The following is a 9,524-nucleotide window of genomic DNA, read 5'->3' on the forward strand; positions in this document are numbered from 1 at the left end:
ATTAACAATTAAGAACAGGGGTAAGGGATGACTCAAAATGGATGCAGAGCAGCACGGAAGCAGCAACGCCAACTGAAATAGTAATGTGTTTTCCTGTGTAGCTGTCAGTTCTCTTATCTCATATGCTTTGAGTGGCAAAGACTTGACGTGGGATTCCAACAATGCGAAAATGTTCTGTTCCTGCTCACAGAAACAGATAATGGGAAAAATCCATCCCAACAAGGAGTCCACATGTTATTCCCATGTTATTTCACATTGCATCTACCTTTTTTTTTTTTTTTTTAAACACTTTCCCATTGTATCCACAGAACAAGACCTTGTCTATCTGATAACAAGAAGTACTCGCTGTACATTGTGTGGCTCGGCTGTGTAAATTTAGGGTACTTCCTTTTGTCTTGCATATAGTAATTGTATGAGTCAATGTACTTATTTAAGGAGAAAGAAGACAGGAAAAATCAGGATGAGCAGTGTGCAAGCCAACTGACATCTCTTTTAAATTGTTTGAAATATACAGTAGCAGCTCAAAATCATCAGGTGAAAAGGTTAGGGGGTCATAAATCAGACATAGGCTACGTTTTAAATTTAGTCTGTTCTCCGAGGCAGTGCTCAGTGCTCACCTCGCTCTCCCAATCTGCTCATGTTTTATACATTTCACCCTTCACACTGTGTCTTCATCCCGCATGTTTCCCAGGCATACGTTAAAAAACGGGAGGGATATGTGTTTTGTTTCTGTCAAATGTTTTTCTCCAAGGCAGAGATTGGGCAGCCTGACGATGTAGGATATGAGGAAGAGAGACGTTGGGTCCTTGAGCACAGTTAGTAATGTGTCCACAAGCCTGTAGTGGTGCTGTAGAGTCTTCCTGCATAATTAGACTCCTAACCCTTTATCAAACATTAGGTTTTCAGGTAGGTTAGGAAGTTAGCAGTAGAAATCGCTCTTGGCATGTGGCCTGTTTATGGTGAAGTTTTTAATTATTATATTTGGTTTAGTGTTTACTTTTAGTTACTGAAGTAAATTAATTTGAAACAATTTTTGTTAAGAGGCAATAGCCACGCTAGCAGCTCTGTGAGGTTGTACTGAGGCAAAGTGGTTCTTTGAGCTAAATGTCAACATGCTAAAGGCTCGATTATTCTCCCTAACTGCTGGTATACGGACAGCTGCAGACACCACGGACGCATAGTAGTTTGTTTATACCATCTACTTCGACGACAAGTTCCACACATGCGCAACAGATTGCTATGCGGAGTGGCTGTGTGGACATTTCTGGGTAAAGGCTGATTTATGGTTGTGTAGTTTACGTAAGTGGCCTACGCCGTTGTGAGGATTTATAATTGTGCGCTGGTGTGTCTGCATCATTCCAGTATATCTCTTTAAGAGAATAGCAGAGCCGATGTGTGTGTGTGTGTGTGTGTGTGTGTGTGTGTGTGTGTGTGTGTGTGTGTGTGTGTGTGTGTGTGTGTGTGTATGCGTGGGGAGTGTGTGGTAGACAGAGGTGTCAAAAGTATTCACATTCATTACTCAAGTAGAAGTATAGATACTAGGGTTTAAAAAGACTTTTGTAGAAGTTGAAGTATCAACTCAAGCTTTTTACTTTTGTAAAAGTGTAAAAGTACTGGTTTCAAAACTACTTAAAGTGTAAAAGTAATGTAAGGCAGAGATCTTCAACAGGGGGTCCTCAGAGTCATTGCAGGGGGGCCTCCAAATTATTGTACATTTTTGAGTCTTTAAAAAAAATAAAAATAAAATGCCTTAACATAATTCCAACATATTATTAGCAAATATAAATTCCCACTGATGATAGGCTTACTGGCCTATAGGTAAGATATCAGCCCACAGATACAGTTAATCCTAGATTTACTGTGCCACATACAGTATGTCACATACAGTATGTAACATTAAAATAGGATTTATAAAATCATGCCAACAATTAATATTTTAATAGCTTATGAAAAAAGGTGTAAGAAGGCTTTAGGTTACCCTAACAGTTATTTTAGGCCCAGTTTAATATGCAACTTAATTTCATACAATATGTAGGGGCTCCCTGCTACATCTCTTTAAGTTAAGGGGTCCTTGGCTTAAAAAACGTTCAAGACCCCTGATGTAAGGGGGAAACAATGCCATTAAGGACAACAGCTTAACTCTAAAACGCGGGGACAAAATCATATGACTATAATAATGTTACAGTATATTAAAATCACACCTGCAAACTCAGAAGGGCTGAAAAAGGTGACACGTAGGCTACATCTCTTCTGTGTTTTTCAGACAACGGCAGCTACATTCAGGTGTCAGACTCCTCTCCAGTGAAACATAGACACACTTTACACCGTTTAGCTCTCAGCATTTTATCATGTTTACTCCATCTGCTAGCTAACGCTAGGCTAACCTGCTTCCAACTGTAGTGTTGACTAGCGTCCCGTGCGGCGATGTTCAGTTCCTGTTCAGAGTAACCTCGGAGCATCGCGCAGGCACCTAAGGCACCGAAATCCGTGTTGCTATTCGGTCCGGTAGATAACGGTCGTTAAGGCACCGGTGGCGTATTAGCACCGGGTCTGTACAGGTGTTATGGATCGCGTACAAACCAATAGGGTGTCGGAATAGCTATGTTTATACTTCTTATCCAACCACAATCAAATTCACTCTCTCCGGATGGAGCGATTTGGATAGGTTTTTTTGTGTGTGTTTTTTTGAACGATGACTGACCAAGGGGGTAAGCTTCGCTTCAGAACTTGAGCCATCATGGCGCCATTTTGTTGCTAACTGGCCATCACCTCCTGTTAGCATTACACTGACCGCCATTTTTTTTTTTACGTCACTTGACTGCGAATAACTTTACATCTGAAGCGTTTAAAGACTCTATTTGTCCGTTGTTTAGTTCCAAAGAAACACGACAATGTATAAAAGGCTCCATTACCTTGTACCTCACGTTATGGCTCCGTAGCAGACGTTTTTGTAAAAATAGGCTAACGATTGTGTCATAACCAAGTAACTTACTGTCGCATAGTAGAGGAATTACCGTATAGTACAGGAGAAGCTCGCAGGCAGTTTCGACTTACATGAGATGTTTAGGTTTAATTACTAATGTTAACTAGCATGTTAGTGATCAATAATTAGCCTGTGCCCATGTTATCTCCTTACATACACCTACAGTCTCCGTATCTGTAAGATTGGGAATGATTGAGATTTCTCTCGGCACAGCTACCAGAAGACTTACAACTTTCAGACACGTTGCTCACGTCACATTCTCTCAGTTGGAGGCTGCGCAGTAAAGCTGGCCATCACCGGAAAAGTGCTTCTAATAGCCTTCACTGGTCTCCGTCCAGAGCAACGGGGTCTATTGGTCCATTATATACTGTCTATGTGACTGACGAGCTGGAATGAAAACAAGCCGAACTGAAATATGAGTAACGAGGCTATTTTTAAAATGTAGGGAGTAGAAAGTACAGATAATTGCGTGAAAATGTAAGGAGTAGAAGTAAAAAGTATGCTGTAAAATAATTACTCCAGTAAAGTATAGATACCCAAAATTTCTACTTAAGTAAGGTAACGAAGTATTTGTACTTCGTTTCTTGACACCTCTGGTGGTAGAGCGAGTGAGAGGGTGACAGGGATTAGCTTTGGAGTGAGTTCTGACTCCGGTGGCAACAGAGAAACACAGTGTCTCCCCTGTACTGTCTGACCACGGTCAGAAAGCTGTAGCAGGAAAAGGAAACCCTCTCCTTGATTCTTTATGTTGACTGAGGGAAATGTGAGGCTACCAAGCCCAGCAAGCTGACCAATCACACTTGTTGCAGTCTGCATCCCCGCAACATGTAGTTACATTTTTGGGTAGGTGCACGGCAGGGTACAGCGTAGGGTACTGCGTAGGGTACAGCATAGGGAACAGCGTAGGGTAACACAGAACCATAAATCAAGATATCGTCTGTGCTGTTGCAACAAATTAGCAATAATTTTTTTTATTGATGCTTAAAGACGCAAATACACAAAACATCATACATTGTCATGCATGACCCACACAGAGCCTATCGCAGTATGCATACACCCTCTGATGACGACATATACGTCACGCGAACCCTCACGCATTCGTGGACTCGGACAGTATAGTTTCGTCTTCAGGGTCTGCTTGTGCTGAACCGAACTAGTTCATAAGAAGTGTTGTCCGACCACATCTGAAATCAAAGAGAGTCATAGCCGTCACGACACATGTGATATTGTTTAAATATGGGGATGAAGACTCACATTTTCAGACTTTTGCACTCAGTTGTACACATGGAAAGTGCTGATGACAAAGTATACTGGCAGTTGAAACAGACCGGGATAACCATCCCTAGAAAATGTTTGTACCTACAAAAGGATGGCCCTGCAGAAAACTATTAGTAGCCACTGGAATACACAATAGCACAAAAACAGTTGTCGCCAGTGAGACTTCCCTCTGCCCATACAAAAGTATACAGGAAATACATGTGTTTGAATACATGTCAGCAACTATTTGCAACAATACCACAAGACGAGGATCTATTGCCCAACCACGCTGTTTCACCACCACACAGATGCAATACTGCATACTGACTTTTTGATACCATGCTGGTGGCATGGCTCTAGGGATGCCAATGGCTGTCTGTCACTTTTGTGTTGTTAGTGTCCAAAGGAGTAAATAAAAGTCTTCTGGATTGCACCATTAAAAGGTTAAGCACAACTGGATGTCAGTGAATGCTACTGCAATCTCACTTTCAGTAGAGAATTAACAGTTTCCGTTATGGAAATGGGAGACATTGTTACCCATTCCGAATGCAATTTAGGTTTTTTAAGTCATGATTTGCATCTACAACACTGTTCACAGTGGAATGCTTTCATACTGTAGGCAAACTCAAAATTATATATCACCATTTGGCTGTTGTTTTTGGCCGAGTGTGCATGCGCTTCCAAAACCCTCAGCCCCCAGGCCGAGATCCCAGAGGAGATAAAGGATGAAGAATAGATGGCATTCTGAGCTCTCAAGCCTCACGCACATGTTTTTATTTTTACCTCCAGACTTCTTGGGAGCCATCTGTTTAAACATTTAAAGAATACCTTACTCTCGCCAGCCAGAGAGAGTAGAGCAGCTTGACCAGCAAACATTATGAATGTGCTGTCGAGTAAATGTAGCTCCCAAAATAGAGGGGCAAATAGGTTTGTTTGAGATGAAACCAGGAAATAAGAGTCAACTGCTACTAGGAATTCATCTGATACTAGGGAAGAACACAAAGGACGTGAGGTCTGTCTGCAAACATGTTTTAAATTGTGTACATCTGACCAGCTGGGTTAACTTTTGAAGAAGAATTGATCAACTTCCTGCTGTTTTCACTGCACGTATTTGTGAGCCGCTCAGGGAACAGCTTGTTCTTGGCATTGTGTCTCACGACCAGACAGAACATTTAAACATTGTAGGAAAAATCAAGAAAAACAGAGAGACAGTGAACTGGACCGATCACACCAAATAACAAAATCTTTCAGTTTGTATTCTCCTAATTTCCCAGTCTGAATTACAGAACACTTAATCACTGTTTAATATATTCTGTATAATAGCTCAGAGATGTAAGGTAAAGAAGAATAAAAGCTCCAAAGTCATATTATCTGTTATTCAGATATGAGCAAACATCATTGAGGATGATTTTCTGAAGAATTTTATCAGGTTTAAGCTTCTGGTCTTAAAGACACTTTTTTTTTTTTTTTTTTTTTTTTGCTTTCCCGTATCTCAGTTCATAATTGGCTTTCTTAAGCAGATGGCAGTTTTTACAAAAAGCCAAATTGTGACACTGAGTGCCTCCCCTAAGACTTCTCCATTTTCCGAGAAATCCTCAGAATAGATCATGACAAGCCATTACTGTTCTTCACTTTCCCCTGTTTATTTCTATTTACAGCAGTTAATACAATTATTCCCAGTCGTGACCTATTTAAGCAGTGCATGCTACGAGCCATTAGCATTCAGCGATTCTACAAAGTTACCACGTTGATGGATTTGTGAAAGGAGGTTGTGTTTTTTAGTGTGCGCGTAGGTGGAGGTTCAGAGGCCTCCTATTTGTCTTCATTTAACTGATTTTCTGTTGCCATAGGAGCAGGTGTTTTTTTTCTCCCATGAAAGTGCAGCACTTCAGAGCGCAGTGTCTGGATTCAGATCTACAAGAAGGTGTCAGGGGAGTTGTCCAGGATTTTACACTTATCGTCGCTTCCATTAGACGACTTGCAGCTCACTTTGGAGAAAATGTTTAGTTCAGAATGTCTTTATTATTGAAGAACCATTCATGAGTACATGGTAATGTGGATTTAGCAGATATTTAAAAACAGCATATGTGCAGCATGTGCTGTAGGAAGAGAAGACAAATCTTTTGTGGTTATAATAAAGTGCAAATGTGGGATCTGTTAGCCTTTGTTTTGTCATCCTCGTTCCCTGATTTCTTTTGGAAGATTTTGTAAGCTGTACTTTGTTGCTTTTCATTTATTAATCCACCTGAGAATAGTTCAAAGACTTCGTCAGTAAATCAACCAGAAAAGAGAAAAGTCAGCATTCTTGCTAGATACATGCCATTCAGTGGCTTTCACTGCTTTGGACCTTTCCTCAGCCACAAAGCTTGTCAACCAAACAGCTCACTGTAGGTCAGGTCAGTGGTTCCCAATACGTGTTCATTTCATTGCCAGGTTGAGCCCGGAGCATCCACAACAATGTTGCTAGATGCTAGTCTCACATAGCCAGACATTACTGCACAGCACAGCGGAGTAGCTAACGGTAGATGCTGGCTATACTGACAGTCAGTCAGTGTACCCAACTGACAGGCACACTTTTTAGGCTTCAAATTACAGTAGGAACCTTTAAAAACACAACAGCCTCGCTGAACAGGCTACATGTTGTAAACAGCCGTGACCCTGGGCTGGGTATCGCTCAAAAGATTTCGATACTGTTACCAATACCGTGACTCAGATACCGCTTCCTAAACCATACTAATTTCGATACCAATTTTATAAATTAAAAAATGACAACATTACACATTATTGCACAAATCTTTTTATTTATTTTTCAGCTCCCACTACCTGATCCTCTGTGTAACATAGAGTTTTTTTGTGCCTGTCTCTACGACGTCTAATGTTAGACAGCCAATCACAGACATGATTAGATCTTGGTAGAAGCATGCTGCATGCCTATTGGCTCACTGACGCTGATGAGATTTACTCCTTAGGTATTGAAATTGGGGATTAAATGACGAGGCATTTTTCAATACTCAATACTTTAGAGGCAATTGGGTCGGTGCCTGAAAAGAATTGAATTTGCTACCTAGCTCTAGGCATAGGTTAGATTATTTCTGTTGAGGTGCCTGTTTATTAAACTGAAGGTGCACATAGTAAGAAAAATATACAATTGATACAAACCAACAGGAATCCTCGCTTTTATCCTCGTGTTTATGTTTTGTGGGTAGGGCCCCATATTAATTTTTGAAATGGGCCCCTCTGAAACATAAGGCCGCCACTGCCCCCTCGTAACTACAGAAGTATCCCCTGAGGTACAAGTACCCGTTGTTAAGAATTACTGCCCTAAGTTCACCTGACCAGCTCACTAATATGCTGATAAATCTGACAATAAAAATGTCTTATCACAGCAATCCACAGCCCAAGGCTAGCTGCTTTTAATAAGGGGTACTTTCCAAGGCAGTCAGGTCCACGTTCAGACAGATCATTGACAGTGGAGAGAGACCACAGTGATGTACGGCCTTCATAGCAAACTGACTGAAACCAGAGACGGCCTTGCTGAGCCTTTAAATAACAGAAAAGCATGTTGCGGGTGATGTCATCGTCACCTTAAGCTTACAATGAAAACATGATGACTGGATGTTTCTATTAAAGGTCTTGTGTGATCTGATCTATCCCTTTTAATAATGCCAGTGAGTCCTATTCTAAAGTGGGTCAATGGAGCTATTTTTAGTAGCCATTGCACACCCTTTTTTACAAACAAGAAAAGGCACAAATTCAGGATTTAAAACGTCACCCAGCTGCATTGAACAAATATTCGGGAGAAATGAAGGTGTTCGACTTGCTGGTAAATGGGGTGAACTATTTATCTGGTTTCAAAGTTCGCCTCCCTGTGGAGATGAGAAACTGTGTGAGGGCATGAAATGACTGATGGGGAGGGGGCTTTGCCTCTTGGATTGGCTTTGATAAACTGGGGACTTGTAAGATTTGTAGGGCTCTCTGTTCTAAAGTGGGCTTTTGTTTCATCATCTCCAAGTCCCGATGCATTGCGTGGTCTATACCTTGTTGTAATTCTTCCTCATTTTCTGGGTTTCTCTCTCATATTGCCTTTCATTCCCAGAGAAAGCACTTGAAAAGAAGGTGTTTGCTGCCTTCTCCTCTGTTAGAAGTGACACTGTGGGCGATGATGTGATGGAGGCGTACCAGAGACAACATCCTCACATGCACCTTACTGGATTAATGTTCCACAATTGCACACAAAAGTTTGTCAAATAAACAGAGCATAAAGTGGCATATGTTGAAACTAGAATCTTACCTGTGCAGAAAACCCATTTATTCAGCAGGAAATGAAGGGAATGAAAAAAAAAAAAAAATGCAGGCCGTTTCAGGATTATACACTGTTAATGATGGCGGGGAAGCAGTGAATTGCTGCTCGTCCTGCAATCAAGCCCAATAAATCACATGAGGCTGTGCACTGCCCCAATCAACGGGCAAGAGAATGTCAGTGGAGCAGAAAGTGATTTTGCGGCAGAGCAGAAAATGCACTGTATTCCTACAGGCATTGCATGACAAATCTGTGAACTTAGAAAGTAGAGGTGGAGCATTGTTTGTAGGAATTCCTAAATGGCTGTTGCACCTCAGGCAAACTAGAGACAAAGGAAACATAAGCAAATGATGGCTCGTTTTGGCCTTCAAACTGTAAGTTTTACTTTACAAATGAAAGTGAAATGTTGCTGATGATTAAATAAAGAGTTGGCACTTTGCATAGCAGGTTTTTACATAATTGACTGTATACTTTTAGTTTTCCCAGAGGACTTCACGTACAGCTGGTGACACCTTAGCACCAGGGGGAAACATGTAAAGCTGTTAGTTAGCAGGGTTCAACAATAAAGGTTGCCCGATGGCCCGGGGCAAGTAAAACGCCATGTCAGGCAAATAAATATAAAATATTTTAATATATAAATATATAAAAAATGTAATATAACGTCTGGGCAAGTGGTTTAAAAAAAATATTTTTTTCCGATCATCATCGTATCATAAATTACATTATCGTTCTCTTGCCTCCCACAAAAATGTGTGTTGAATGATTTGATTTGAATGTGCCGTTGGCCAATCAAGTATTAGATTTGATAGTTTTTTTCTTTTAGTATGAACTTTAACTCGTCTGTGACTCTGTCTATGACGTGTTTATATATTGTAAACAAAGATAAGAAAGAAAGAAATATATCAATTTACTTGAGTCTTTGTCATTATTCGATAACCACTAATAAAAAACAATTTTTATAGGGGCCAGTACAAATGGACTTTG

Source organism: Perca flavescens, chromosome 9 (genome assembly GCF_004354835.1).
Source record: "Perca flavescens isolate YP-PL-M2 chromosome 9, PFLA_1.0, whole genome shotgun sequence".
NCBI lineage: Eukaryota > Metazoa > Chordata > Actinopteri > Perciformes > Percidae > Perca > Perca flavescens.